Source organism: Mustela lutreola, chromosome 12, assembly GCF_030435805.1.
Source record: "Mustela lutreola isolate mMusLut2 chromosome 12, mMusLut2.pri, whole genome shotgun sequence".
Lineage (NCBI taxonomy): Eukaryota > Metazoa > Chordata > Mammalia > Carnivora > Mustelidae > Mustela > Mustela lutreola.
This window is the reverse complement of record NC_081301.1, coordinates 54,627,319-54,641,237: the sequence shown is the minus strand read 5'-3', so window position 1 is coordinate 54,641,237 and position 13,919 is coordinate 54,627,319. Positions and strand designations below refer to the sequence as shown.

General features: G+C 38.1%; 1 pseudogene; it reads right to left on the bottom strand.

Annotated features, from left to right (window-relative positions):
* Positions 1-294: 294 nt before the first annotated feature.
* LOC131813310 (U6 spliceosomal RNA) lies at positions 295-394 on the bottom strand (annotated as a pseudogene).
* Between the last annotated feature and the right edge of the window lie 13,525 nt (positions 395-13,919).

Genomic DNA, 13,919 nt, shown 5'->3' with positions numbered 1-13,919 from the left:
CATCATGTGCCCTCCTTAATGCCCGTCACCCAGTTACCCCACCCCCCCTCCCACTTCCCCTCCTGCAACCCTCACTTTGTTTCTGAGCATTAAGAATCTCTCATGTTTTTTCTCCCTGTCTGATGACTTCCCATCCAGTTTTCCCTCCCTTCCCCTATGATCTTCTGCACTGTTTCTTATACTCCACATACGAGTGAAATCACATGATAACTGTCTTTCTCTGATTGGCTTATTTTCCTCAGCATAATACCCTGCTGTCCATCCATATCAATGTAAATGGTAAGTATTCATCCTAAAAATATGGAACACTTCTCGAACATGCATGTCATCCTTGAGCAGGGGTCATGCGGATCTATCATTCCAATTGTAGTAAATGTGCTGCTGAAGCGAGCATACAGAAACATTATTTGTAACAGCAGAAAACTAGAAACAACTTGAGTGTCCATCAACAGTAGAATGTTTAAATAAATTATAATACATACAACAGAATATCCTACAAAAGTGAAAGTGAATAATGATAGCCTTGCATAGCAACATGCCTGAATCTCAAAATTGTAATACTGAGAAAAAAAAAATTACCAAGAGTACTGTTTATGTGATTCTATTTGTATGAAGCTTTGCAACAAGCAGAATTCAACACTCTAGGGCACCTGGATGGCTCAGTTGGTTAAGTGACTGCCTTCGCCTCAGGTCATGATCCTGGAGTCTCATGATCAAGTCTCACATTGGGCTTCCAGCTCCATGAGGAGTCTGCTTCTCCCTCTGACCTTCTCCCCTCTCAAGCTCTCTCTCTCTCAAATAAATAAATAAAATCTTTAAAAAAAAGAAAAAAGAATTCAACACTCTATTGTTTAGGATACATATATATGATACATACATAAAGAAAATCAAGTCAATAATTACCACAAATGCCATGCTAGTGCTTTTCTTTTGGGTTGTGAAGATAATATGATTGAAGAGGAAGATCCAGGGGCTTTAAAAATACTGTCATTGTTCTATTCTTTAACCTGGGTAGTATTGACAAGGGTGTTTGTTTAATTATTCTTTTAAAAACTACATATTTGTGTACATAGGCATACTTTATAATAAAAAAATAAGGAAGGAAATAGTCTGGTCAAAATTTGACACCCATTCATAATGTAGCAAAAATAAAATTACTGCAGATATCATTCTTGACGAAAAAAAAAATTTGTGAGGGCACCTGGGTGGCTCAGTAGTTTAGACGGCTGCTTTCAGCTCAGGTAGTGATCTCAGGATCCTCCGACTGAGTCCCGCATGGGACTTCCTGTCTGCGGGGAATCTGCTTGTTCCTCTGCCCCTCGCCCTGCTCATGTTCTCGCTCTCTCAAATAAATAAATAAACTTTTAAAAAATTGTGGCATTCTCTTTTAAGTAAGTTAGACAGTTATGCCCAGCATAATTATTTGTATTCAACATTGTTTCAAAAGTCTTGGACAAATCAGGGAAAGAAAAATCAAAACAAGTAAATATTCACAAATTAAAAGGGAATAATAAGCCAAAGCATCACTATCTAAAGGTCATAGGATTATTTTCATAGAAAATCCAAGTCTACTAAAAAACTATTAGACCTAATAAGAAATTCTTCATAGTTCCTGGATATAGGATTAATATAAAAGATAAATAAGATTTAATAGAACATTAATCATTTAAAATATATCATTTCTTTTCTTTAAAGATTTTACTTATTTATTTGATAGAATGAGAGAGAGATCCCAAGTAGGCAGAGAGGCAGGCAGAGAGAGAGAGGGCAGCAGGCTCCCTGCCGAGCAAAGAGCCCGATGGGAGGCTCGATCCCAGGACCCTGAGATCATGACCTGAGCCAAGGGGAGAGGCCCAACCCACTGAGCTACCAGGTGCCCCTAAAATATATCATTTCTAATGTAGTTAAATATTCCACTCAGAAGAGTAATGAGTAAAATATGTACAAGTCCTTCTGTATGGAAAATTTAAAATGTTGCGGGAGGATCTAAAACAAAATTAAATAATAGATACACTGTTTTTATGAATAGAAAGACATCATGTTCAAGATAAATTCAGTTTCCTTATTCTGAGAGTGTTTTCATAGGACACTGATACTGACATTGAAATTCATATGGAAAACTAAAGGGCCAGAGGGATCGGAGATGACTTCAAAGATTGAGAAGGTGCAATTTTCTCCAATAAATGTAGAGTTTTACCTTTAGAGTGTAAACTACTTTTCACCTAGTGTCACCTACATTGAGATTCTGTCAGTATGCATTCTCCTCCATGGATCCTTCTCAGCTGGCAGGTTTCCTTCCATATTACTCCATTGCATTCTGCGCTTATCTCTATCACAGTGTTTGTCACAGTATTGATAGAACCGCACTGAGGTCTGTGTTCACTCCTTTATCTCCTTCACTGCGCTATGAGCTCACCTTTGTACAATCTGATTCCCCCATGGTGCCTGGTTCATAGGAGAGAGTTAATAGATATCAACCCCTTGCGGTCTTGCACTGTCATTATTATTCCATGGTCAGAAGAGCTAATTGTTACCACTAAATTCTCACCTAGTCCACAAGCTTTGGCAGAGGACTTGAAGGTTGGGTTATTGTCCATACTCAACTTCCTGGGACTCCATTTTAAAGTCGTTTCTGAAAGTAGCTACGTGTGACTACCTTCATATTTTCTCTCATGTTGAGTACAGACATGTAAAAGCATGCATTACAGAATTTCTCACCTGAAAAGGACATTAGGTTATATTCTTTCCCTGCTCCTTTTAAAGATGAGGAAACAGGGACCCAGGGTGCTCATACAGTATTACATTGAAAAATGCTTTCAATTATATTTTATTTTTGCACAATATTTCTACTTTCTGACATGCCTGAAATTAAATGAATTGAAATCTTGAAGGATGATTTGTGATTCTGACAATGACGAAGCCAGGAAATTGATAATACAGAAAAGTGTGTAGAAGCTAAAGAGATAATCGAGTACAGTCTGTGATTTTTAGATATTTCACTATTATTTCTTTTTATCCATTACCCTATTTTAGAACATACATTTATCCTGTTAAAAGTAACTAGGAATTGGAGGAACATCCTGAGGGGAGTGTTCAAGAGAATTTCAGTTTATAATCGTGGAACTGAAATAAAAATGTTCTGTATTTGTGCGCAAGCCAGCCTAAGGCAGTTGTTTACATTTAGCAAAGAGTTACCTAACCTTCTGACTTGGACGTCGGCTCTCTCTTGCATTAAATAATAATTCTGAATACCATTATTTATGTCCTTTTGGTGTCTTACCAGATGAAAAGAGAATTTGAATTCTATGTCTCTTGGCTAGCAGAAAACTCTGGTGTTGCTTTGCGATTTATACATCCTGTTTGTATTCTCCCACATTCTGAGCAGGTTTTCTGTTTGCTTATACGGTATCCCCTTCCACACCTACAAACCCTCCTTGTTTTCCTTTTTTTTAAATGTAATTGTAGCTTACCTATTTATCAATCAATACCACAGCCAATATATTTCATTTTTTTTTTGACTGATATTCTTTGGAGGAAGCCTTTTTAGCGATAACAAATCACCTGTTAACTTGAACAGAGAAAGGAAGAGTTATTTAAAATTTCTTCAGACCTGTTATTTATTTATTTATTTGGGGGATGGAGGTGGGGGAGAGAGAGAGAGAAAGAGGGAAGGGGCAGAAGGGGAGGGAGAAAAAGAATCTTAAGCAGGTTCCATGTCCAGGGCAGAGCTGGGTGGGGGAACTCAATCCCACAACCCTGAGACCATGACAGGAGCTGAAATCAAGAGTTAGGCCCTTAACCAAGCCATCCAGGCACCCCCAGACTTATTTTTAAGTGGAAGCTTTACAGGCAAAACATTGGCTTGAAGTCTTTATCTCTGGGAAAGCAACATCAGTGACAAGAGATAGTTTAAAAGTTTTAAAAACCACAACATCACTGAAAATAACAGGGCTTAGTTATTAGAAGTTAAGGTATAGATCTTTAAAGTGTACGGTCAAAGGAGCTCGCAGAGTAAAAATGCAGTACTGGTATTATCATATGTGATCAAAATCAGTGCGGACAAATTGTGTGTTGGTGTGAAGAGCAGCCAGGATTTGGAGTGTGCCATGATATGAAAAAAGCTGATGGTCTTTCCCAACAAATGGGGGACCAGAATGCTTTCTCCCCAGCGGAGGACACAAGCAGATCATCACTGGAGAAGTGTTCAGACATGTTTGTCCTAGGGAAAGAGCCACCTTTCTTTTTATTGCTTTAGAGAGGAATGTGGGAGTTTGGAGATTTATTTAGCTTTTAAGAAAGAATCGGCATTACATCGAGAAAGATGATTTAATGAGCCTATCTGCCATACAAATTATAATAATTAACCGAGGGTGACATGAAATTAAAAACCCAAGAACTAGAAAACGTAGGCACACTTTCATGTATAAAAGACTATGGCTCCATTACTCCAGTTTTTCTAAAAGTCTGCACAAGGTAGATGATAAATATGACTGCATGAATAATTAATTTTCATCTATTTTCCTTGTTTCTCCTCAACAGGCAAAATTCTTCCTGTAGCTTACCAACATCATCCCAAACACATAAAAGAGCATTTTTTAAAAAGCCAAACCTTGTTGTTCCAAATTGAATACACGCTTGACTTTTCCTATTCTCATCTTCATTTTGGTATCGTTTGTGTAAAGTCAGAGACAGAAGTGGAAAAAGAACTATAAAAACAACACGCTCTTGCTAAATATTCATCCTCTGCAAAGGGATTAGAAGCAAAACGTAAACCAAAGAGGGGGCACACTCGACAAGGTGCGTGGTGTAGTCCTGATCTATTTTGTGCAGGTTGTGAGTGCTTTGGGTAGGAGATGGCAAGAGAAGGGCTATTTCTCTTCTCTCTCCCTTTCATAGAATTTCAACAGCAGATTCATATTTTTGGATGGTGTTAAAAAGGTACAAAATCAAAAGACTGATAACCTAAGGCCCATCACCTAGAATTTCACTTCATAAGCCCTGCCTGGATTGATGATTTTGAAACGTACTTTTGCTAACCCATCACTGTTTCTTCTCATCAGTTCAGTTTACAGCAAATGGGTGAATTTATATTATTATTTATTTTATTTTATTTTATTTATTTGTCAGAGAAAGAGAGAAGAGAGAGAGCACAAGCCAGGGAAGCAGTAGGCAGAGAGAGAAGCAGGCTCCCCACGGAACAGGGAGCCCAATGCGGAACTCGATTCCAGGACCCTGGGAGAATGACCAGAGCCGAAGGCAAAACACTTAACTGACTGAGCCACCCAGGCACCTCATGAGACACATATTATAATTAGTAGTACATTTTACATGTCTTACAAGATTAATAAGAGGTTAATCTTATTCACGTTTTAGACTTCTTGATGCTTACATGTTTTAAATCATACTCCAAATACTCCACAAAATATATCTAATTTTATATATTTTTCATATTTCTGAATACAAGGACATATTATTTCCTACCAGCTTGTCCCCAAAGGCAGGACACTGCTCCGCTGTCCTGTGCATAGAAACGACATCCAGGAGGCAGAGGACACAGAACTGCCCCAGGCAGATGACAGTTGTCTTCTTTGGTTTATTGGTTTATGTATGTATGTATTTATTTATTTTACCACACTCCTCTCCACTTTCTTCCAGCTCTCTCAGAACTTTTTGTAATTTTCTTACATGCGATGTAGCATCCACCAGTCTGAAGAAGTCACTGCAATTGTTTTAAAAACCTTCCCTTGCCCGGTTCAAATTGGCTTTTAAAAGGGTTTTTGACCCTTTAAAGAAAGAGAGAGAGAGAAAAAAAAGAAAGTTGACCTAATTCAAATCATAAAGAGCAGAGTCTGGTTTTGATTGTTGAACAAATTATTTCAGCATAAATGGAGCACTGATGATGGGCTGAGGCCTGAGCCAGACTCGTGGCTTTTTTTGCTTTCCTTGTTTTTCTGTTCTAGCCACAGAAGTCACACGGTCTTAAAGAGAAGGTTCTCTGGACGTCTGTGATACGAGGACTTTGAATCCTTTGGTCTAGAGGACACAGGAACAGATAAGTTTCTATTTAGAGTAATTAGAGTAAGTAGTTAATTAAAGGCTTCTTGGACCCTAAGCACAGAGAACAGGCTGAAATAGCTCTGCTGCCTTGGGCTTGAAGCGCTGCCCTGTGAACATCAGACAATCCTTACGCGAGGAAGGTGATCCTGCTGGGGTCTCTCTAGGTGTGAAAAGTGAAACTACCTTGGGGAGTAGATTCAGCAAGAGTAAATGGCAATACTTCATTTATAGCGAGTGTATGTTGTGTGTAGCTAGCTATTTGAATTTCTTCCAATCTTGCTCTAAATCGTATTTTTCATAAGCAATATTAAGCAAGTTGGTAATTCAACAGTAGTTTTTATCTCTACATTGACAGTTACACCCCAGATGAGTAAGGCTAATCTCTTTCACTTTAAATTCTTTGAGACCCTTGACATTTGATTTGCCGTTTACAGACACTGGGTAGGCTTTGCTGGAAACTAGCCATTGGGCTAGTTAGCATTTAGGGTGGCTGATGTTCTATCCAAGGCACCGTGACATTGGAAGAGCCATGGAATTGCTCCAATTTAAAGTCTTGGTGGGAATGTGTGATTTGACTATGATTCTGCATGCAAATACTCTGTGCTAAGGGAAAAAGTCAAACCACAAAGAGCAGGTCCTTCTTTTCTTTGTTTGATGTCCCTTTTGTAATTGTTTGCCCATTCTTTTGCACTCATTTTTTTTTTTTTAAGATTTATTTATTTGAGATAGAGAGAGAGCACTCACACATGTGCATGTATGGGGCAGGGCAGGGGGAGAGGGTGAAGCAGGGTCCCCACTGAGTAGGGAGACTTACTTGAGGCTCGACCCCAGGACCCTGAAATCATGACCTGAGCCCAAGGCAGATGTTTAACAGACTGAGCCACCCAGACACCCTGTCTTTTGCATTCACTTCTGCAGACCTTGTGGATGCCTCAGGTCTTTCCCACCCATCTCTCCTTTGCTCTAGTGTTAGGTGCTGTCTGGACCAGAGCTAGTTCTCAAGCATGGGCTGGCCAGAGAGCAAGGAAAAGGAGGAGGTGGGCAAAACCTCCTTCTTCTCTACCTACCACTGCATTTGACTCAACTTTAGTATTCCCAGTGAGCAGGGCATGTCAGTTTTTTCATGGACTACAAGTCTCCTGGCTGAAATGATTTTGAGGAGTAAAGGGAGAAACACAGCACACAGCACCATGTCTGAGACATGACATGGGGGGAGAAGGCATAGCTCTTGCACCCTAAGTTAACAGACCTCCCGTACTCCTGGAAAACAGGAGAAATAGTGAATCAACCCCAATCCCAACTGACATACAAGACTGATGGAATATCCATCCCAGAGCAGATATTTGTAATTTTGCTGTGAAGCAGTCTTGCCCCATTTAGTGCAGGAGGTATACGCCTCTACCAGACACAGTAACCAGAGATAGTTCTAATGGTAGCATGCCCAACATTTATTTTCTTTATTGAATGAACATCAAGTGGGTGAGGCAACATTTAAAAGGACAGGCCGAAAGCTGGCAGTGCTACGAGCAGCCACCTGGCAGAAGGCATTATTACTGCTTGGAACCAAAGACATCAAGTGAGTGGCATCAACCACCAAGACGAGAGGGGCTGCCAAGGCAAGAGTGCAGCAATGGTGCCATTATTGTGATGAGGAGAGATTGGTTGTTAACCAGGTTAATGAATACAGCAATGAAAGTTTGTGATGACCTCCAGGCCCATCCCAACCTGAATTTCTGCCCTTCTCAACCTTCCACCAAATTAGACTAGAGAACAGAAGATGCTGAAAGAACTAGGGTTCTAGCATTTATTCTAATGGGGGTTTATCTGGCTCTTCTTTTGCTTTTCTGTTGTTTCCTTCCCCACACTCCTGTTCACTACCTATGGCTTCATTAACATACCAGTTACCTAATTTCCTTAAAAGGAAGCATTCGAATAAAAAATTCATGCTGGGGCAACCGGGTGTCTCAGTTGGTTAAGTGGCCGACTTCAGCTCAGGTCTTGATCTCTGCTCACGTCTTGATCTCAGGGTCTTGAATTCAAGTCTCACATTAGGCTCCACACCAGGCATGGAGCCTATTAATAAAAAAAAAAAAAAAAAAAAAAAGGAAAATTCTTGCTGCTCTCTCAAGCCATGTTTTTTTCAGTTGTTAAGTGACCATTATAAATGATCGTAATAACAATACCAACTTCACAGAAATGTTGCAGAAATTAAATATAATAATATACATAGGAAGGTCAACACAGCAGATGCTAGCTAACAAAATTGATTATATCTTTTGTGTGTTATCAAACTCGTATTATTTCATGTGTGTCTTTTCTCATTACTGGTTGCCAGTGGAAAAACCAAGAATGGAAGTGTGCTGAGGGTGGCAGAATGGAGTGATAATTTATTGATTATCTAGTCCGTGCTAGGTGCTGCTGGAGGTAAAGAGGTACAGCAGGAAATAAGACCCAGTCTCCAATTGATTTTGGGTCCTCATTTAAAGAAGCTTACCACTAAAAATAAAACTTTTCATAAAATGCTTACAAACCAATAATCAGGGAAAGTCGAAAAGAATGGAAGATATTTGGCACAAACAGAAAATGACTTACGTAAAACCAAATGAGGATCCTTATTTACCAAGGAATAAAATAAATTTACATTTTGGAAATGTAAAGTACAGCGACTCCAAGTATTATGTTAAGCATTACCAAAAGAAACGTATGCAAAAAGAACTGGTAGAAACAGGACTGGGCAAACAGTCCTCCTTTCCGATCAGGTATGAAGCAAGTATTAAAATATGTTCTCATAGCTGGAGAACAGTTCTGATTTGACTGCAGATACTAAGTAAGGTGTGGAAGCACAGATGATACTTCTGCAGGATAAATGCTTTCGAATAATCTTTATTTGTACATAGTGATATAAAAAAGAGTGTGGACTTGGAAGCCAAGACGTTACCTGAGTCTGTGTCCTCTAAGACTTTGAGGAAATTTACTTAACGTCTCTGACTCAGTTGTACAATCTAAAAAATGGGGTCATAATAATAGGAAAAAATCATTGTGAGTATCAAATACATATAGCTTTGTATGGTGAAAAGTACCTAGTAGAGTCAATAAATACTAGCTTCCCTTCTGCCTCTCCCTTTCTTTCTCTATCTGCTCCCATTTTCAATCACCCCACTTCTGCAATACCCCAGAGAAGACAGAACAGCTACTTCCTTACTAAAGAGGAACTAAAACAAAATCCCACCAGGATTGGATGAAAATAAAACTTTCTCTCACATACGATGAAATTCATCCTTTAAGACAATTGTTGCAATCCATTCATTGAGAAATAATCCATTTGCACATGGGCTGATCTGACCTGCTTGAGCTCAGGAAAAAACAAAAAATTCTTCTTTGTATCTAGTGGGCTAATCTGTGAATATATAAAAGTGAGCGTTCTAAAAGCACACTGCTCTATTTCCTTAAAATGAGTTTCACCATGTAAAATGAAATTGTCTTAAAGTTTAGTAAAAAGAGCATGCTTTTATAAAATGTTCAAGGGGCCCTTAGTTCTAAAAATTATTATGGTGTTGACTATAGTTTCTCTCTTTTTTTTTTTTTTGAACAAAAATGTTTTATTAGGCAAAAAAAAAAATCCAAAAGTATATGTACATATAAATATAAATGTAAATATAAATATATAAAGAGAGAGACATACACACACACGTGTGTGTGTGTTTGTGTGTGGACTATAGTTTCTCTTAATTGACAAGTATAGACGCTGAAACGGAGTATTTGCTATTGGGATCTAGTTACTTCATTAAGAGTACAGATATAATTATAAGGAAAAGTCGTAAAAAAAAAAAGGAAAAGTGGTCAAGATGTGTGTACGTGCATGGGTGCATGTGTATATGTGTGTACGTCTTCAAAAAAATTCTTCGGATTTTAATTCAGATGGAATGGAGGGGGTGGATAGGTATGCTGGATTGAAAAGCGACTGTGTTCAGCACCTACTTCAAAAGAGTAATGTCTTCATTTCCTGACACATATTTGAGAATCGTGTCCCCACATATGAAAAGGAGAACTAGAACTGTTTATATGAACTTCAAAAACAAAATGCATGTGTGCAAGTGAGTGTGCGTGCGGTATGTGAGGTGTTCGTGTGCATGTGGAGAGAGAGAGAGAGAGAAATAGTCTCCTGTTCCAGGTGTGGGCCTTTCATTTTTTCCTTTCTCCATATTTCTTGGATAATCCCATCCATCTCTGTATTTGGACTATTAGGCTAACAAATTCCTAGCTGTAACACAAACTGAATTCCATCATCTCTATTTGCTAGCCACATTTTTACCTCCAACTCCACATGCCTAAAGTAGAGCTCGTGTGTTTTCCTCCAAAGAAACTTCCTGACATTACAAAGTCAGAGACTTTGTGCTGGAAGGAAAGTTCGGTTTACAAAGCCCAACCTCCCACAAACCGCACTGTAATGTTGCCCAAGCAACTTTACACTTAGTCCTCTGTTTACATTTGCAAGGCGGAGGACCTCATTATTTCACCAGGTAACTCATTACATTAAAAAAAAAAAAAAAAAAAGACAAGACAAGACATTACCTCACAAGAAAACCCTTTTTGTATGTATGTCTACTAGTAGTTAGGAGACAACCACACAGACGGCTGCTTGGCCTCAACTCTCAGCTCTGCTCCTGACTTACTAGATGTGATCTCAGACTTGTCACCGAGCTTCCTTGGGCTTTGACTGGTCGGCTTCTTTGTAAAATTAGGCTAATAACAGTGTCCATCTGAGAGGGTTTTTGTGAGAAAGCAATAATCTGATAGACACTAAATCTTTAGCATATTGGCTGGCCCAGAGTCAGTGCTAAGTGACTATTAATATTGTATTATTATTATGATTCTTACTAGAAGTACATCACTCGTAAAGGCATAAAGAATTGTGGTACCTATGTACCTACCATCTAACATAAGAAACAAAGCATAGCTAATATAATCCTAAGACTTGGATTATATTAGCTATCTTTTTCTAATACTCCTTTTTTCTGCTGACCTCTCTCCCAGATTTGGTGTTCACCATTCCTATGCATTGCTTAGAAATTGTGCTAAATAAATGCATATCCATAAACTGAAGTGCAGAGTATTGGGTTACATGTTTCTTAACTGCTCATAAATGGTATCATATGTGTATACTTTCGCAACTTGCTTGTATTGCTCAGCAATATATTTGTGGGGTTTAGCACTGTGGATAAAGCCAGATCTAGATCACTCATTATCACAGTTGTATTTTATTTGATTGTATACATATATCACATTTTACTTACTCAGTTCTCTGTTGTAAGGCACTTAGGTGGATTTCAATTTTTTTTTTCCTATATAAACAATGCTGCTAGTCTATTAGATCATTGGGTGGCAAAGAACCTGTCTTATACTTTTCTAAAATTTGTCTCCGTACAATGTCCACACACTGTTTCTATCTCTCCCTTGTAAAACCATATAGGATTCTCACATGTCTTATATACTCAGGTCTTCCAACTATGATTTAAAAATGAGCTCATGTTCTATTATATAAAAACTCCCATTTATTGACCCCATTTTACTTATTACCTTTTGAAATTATATAATCCATGCATGCTTGTCATAAAAATTATCCCAACAATATGAAAGGGCATGAATCTAAAAAGTAGAAATCTCTACCCTCCACCACTTGTGAGTGATTACTGCCCATTAGAGTGTGGCGAACATTTTCCCAATCATTTCTAGGCCTGCCCCCATATATTCAAACATACATGTGTTCTCATGGTCTACCATCTCAGTCTGTCTCCTCTTTTTTTTTTTTTTTTAAGATTTTATTTATTTATTTGACAGAAATCACAAGGAGGCAGAAAGGCAGGCAGACAGAGGTGGGGAGGCAGGCCCCCTGGCAAGCAGAGAGCCGATGCGGGGCTCAATCCCAAAACCCTGAGATCCTGACCTGAGCTGAAGGCAGAGGCTTTAACCCACTGAGCCACCCAGGCACCCCTCAGTCTGTCTCCTCTTATAAGGACCTCAGTCATATTGGATGAGGGTTCACACTGCTAATCTCATTTTAATGTAATTTAATTATCTCTTTAAAGACCCAAGTACAGCCCTATCCTGAGGTGATGAGGGTTAAGAGTTCAACATAGGGATTTTAGAGGCAATTGTTGAGTTTTAATAATGTCCATAGGCTTAAAAAAAAATTATTTATTCATTTGAGAGAGAGAGAGCACAGAGCGGAGGGGCCGAGGCAGGCAGAGAGAAAGAATCTAGAGCAGACTCCCACCACTGAGCACAGGGCTTGATCTCATGAACCTGAGATCATGACCTGAGCCAAAACCAAAAATAGGACACTTAAAGGACTGAGCCACCCAGGCACCCCTGTATACAAGCTTTACATGAGCATTTACACTTTAATTATTCCTTTATAAATGTTGTATTCTACATGTAAATTATTCAAGAGTCCCGGTCATACACTGGGCTGTGGTACAGGCTGACTCAAGTTAGCAGTAGTTTGAAATTCTTAGAGCTTGCTTTTGTGAAGTTTATTTCTCCAGCCCCTGTGGTACAATATTTCCCTGCATTTACAGAGCAGATGCAAAATAAATAATGCAAAAAAAATCATGTTCCAATGATTGTGAACATGAAGTTATAAATCTTAAGTAACTTTCATAACTAATGGTTAGGAAAATTCTTAAACCAAAGGATAAGAAACATGTATTTAAAATTATTTGATTTAATGTATCTGAGAGCTGCTCAAATTGAAACCAAAGATATAAACAGTATTGTAATATCTGGAATCTGATGTGTTACCTCATGTTACTTTATGTGAAAGAGACTTTTTGAAATTAAAATTTAATAAAATGTGTTCTTGGATTAACTATGCATAAAAATAGATGGACAAATTGGCCTACTCTGTATATTGAACATGAAGATATAAAGATGAATTTTGACAAAGCCAACTATGAATTAGCACTATTTAAAGTTTAAGGGGAGTGCCTTCGTGCCTTTGGCTTAGGTCATGATCCTAGTGTTCTGGGATCAAGCCCTATATCGGGCTCCCTGTTCCTTAGGGAGCCTATTCCTCCTTCTCCTTCTCCTTCTGCCTGCCAATTTCCCAGTCTCTTTGATCTCTTGTGGTCTCTCCCACTCTGTGTCAAATAAATAAATAAAATCTTAAAAAAAAATAAAGTTTAATGAAAAAACTGTAATATTATTATTCATTCCTACAATAGACCCATATATAACTATAAGCTTTTGTAACTTTTTCTAAAATGTTTGTTAATGTTATGAAAAAGATTAAAATTATTACTTTTTATTTTATACTAAAATATTTATTTTCTTTTTCTTTGTCTTCCTGTAGGTATGTTCTGACCAGTATTTTAATTCATTTCATAAGTATTGCATAAAATAATTTTGTCATATGTAGGATGATATTTAAAACAGGGCCCAAGAAAGTAAATAAATAAAAATAATAAAAGAGGATCCATTCTTCATGTCAGATATATTAGTTTTACCACCGCATCTAGTTTACCTTGTCCATTTTTCTTCTTTTATTCATTATTTTTAGAAGATGAGGAGGTGCAGAGTCCAAGCAGGCTCCACACCTAGCGTGGAACCTGACACAGGGCTCAATCTCACGAACCTGAGATCATGACCTGAGCTGGAATCAAGAGTTGGACGCTTAACCAACTGAACCACCCAGAGTCCCCTCTTGTCCACTTTTCCAAATACATTTGTTGGCTGTGTCAGTTATCAAGCCCATTTTCTCCACAGAATGATTAGAATCAGAATCTCATCTTTATGCTTAACACTATAAATAATTATGACAGTTTCATCAAACAAAAATATATATATATATTTTTAAATTTTTT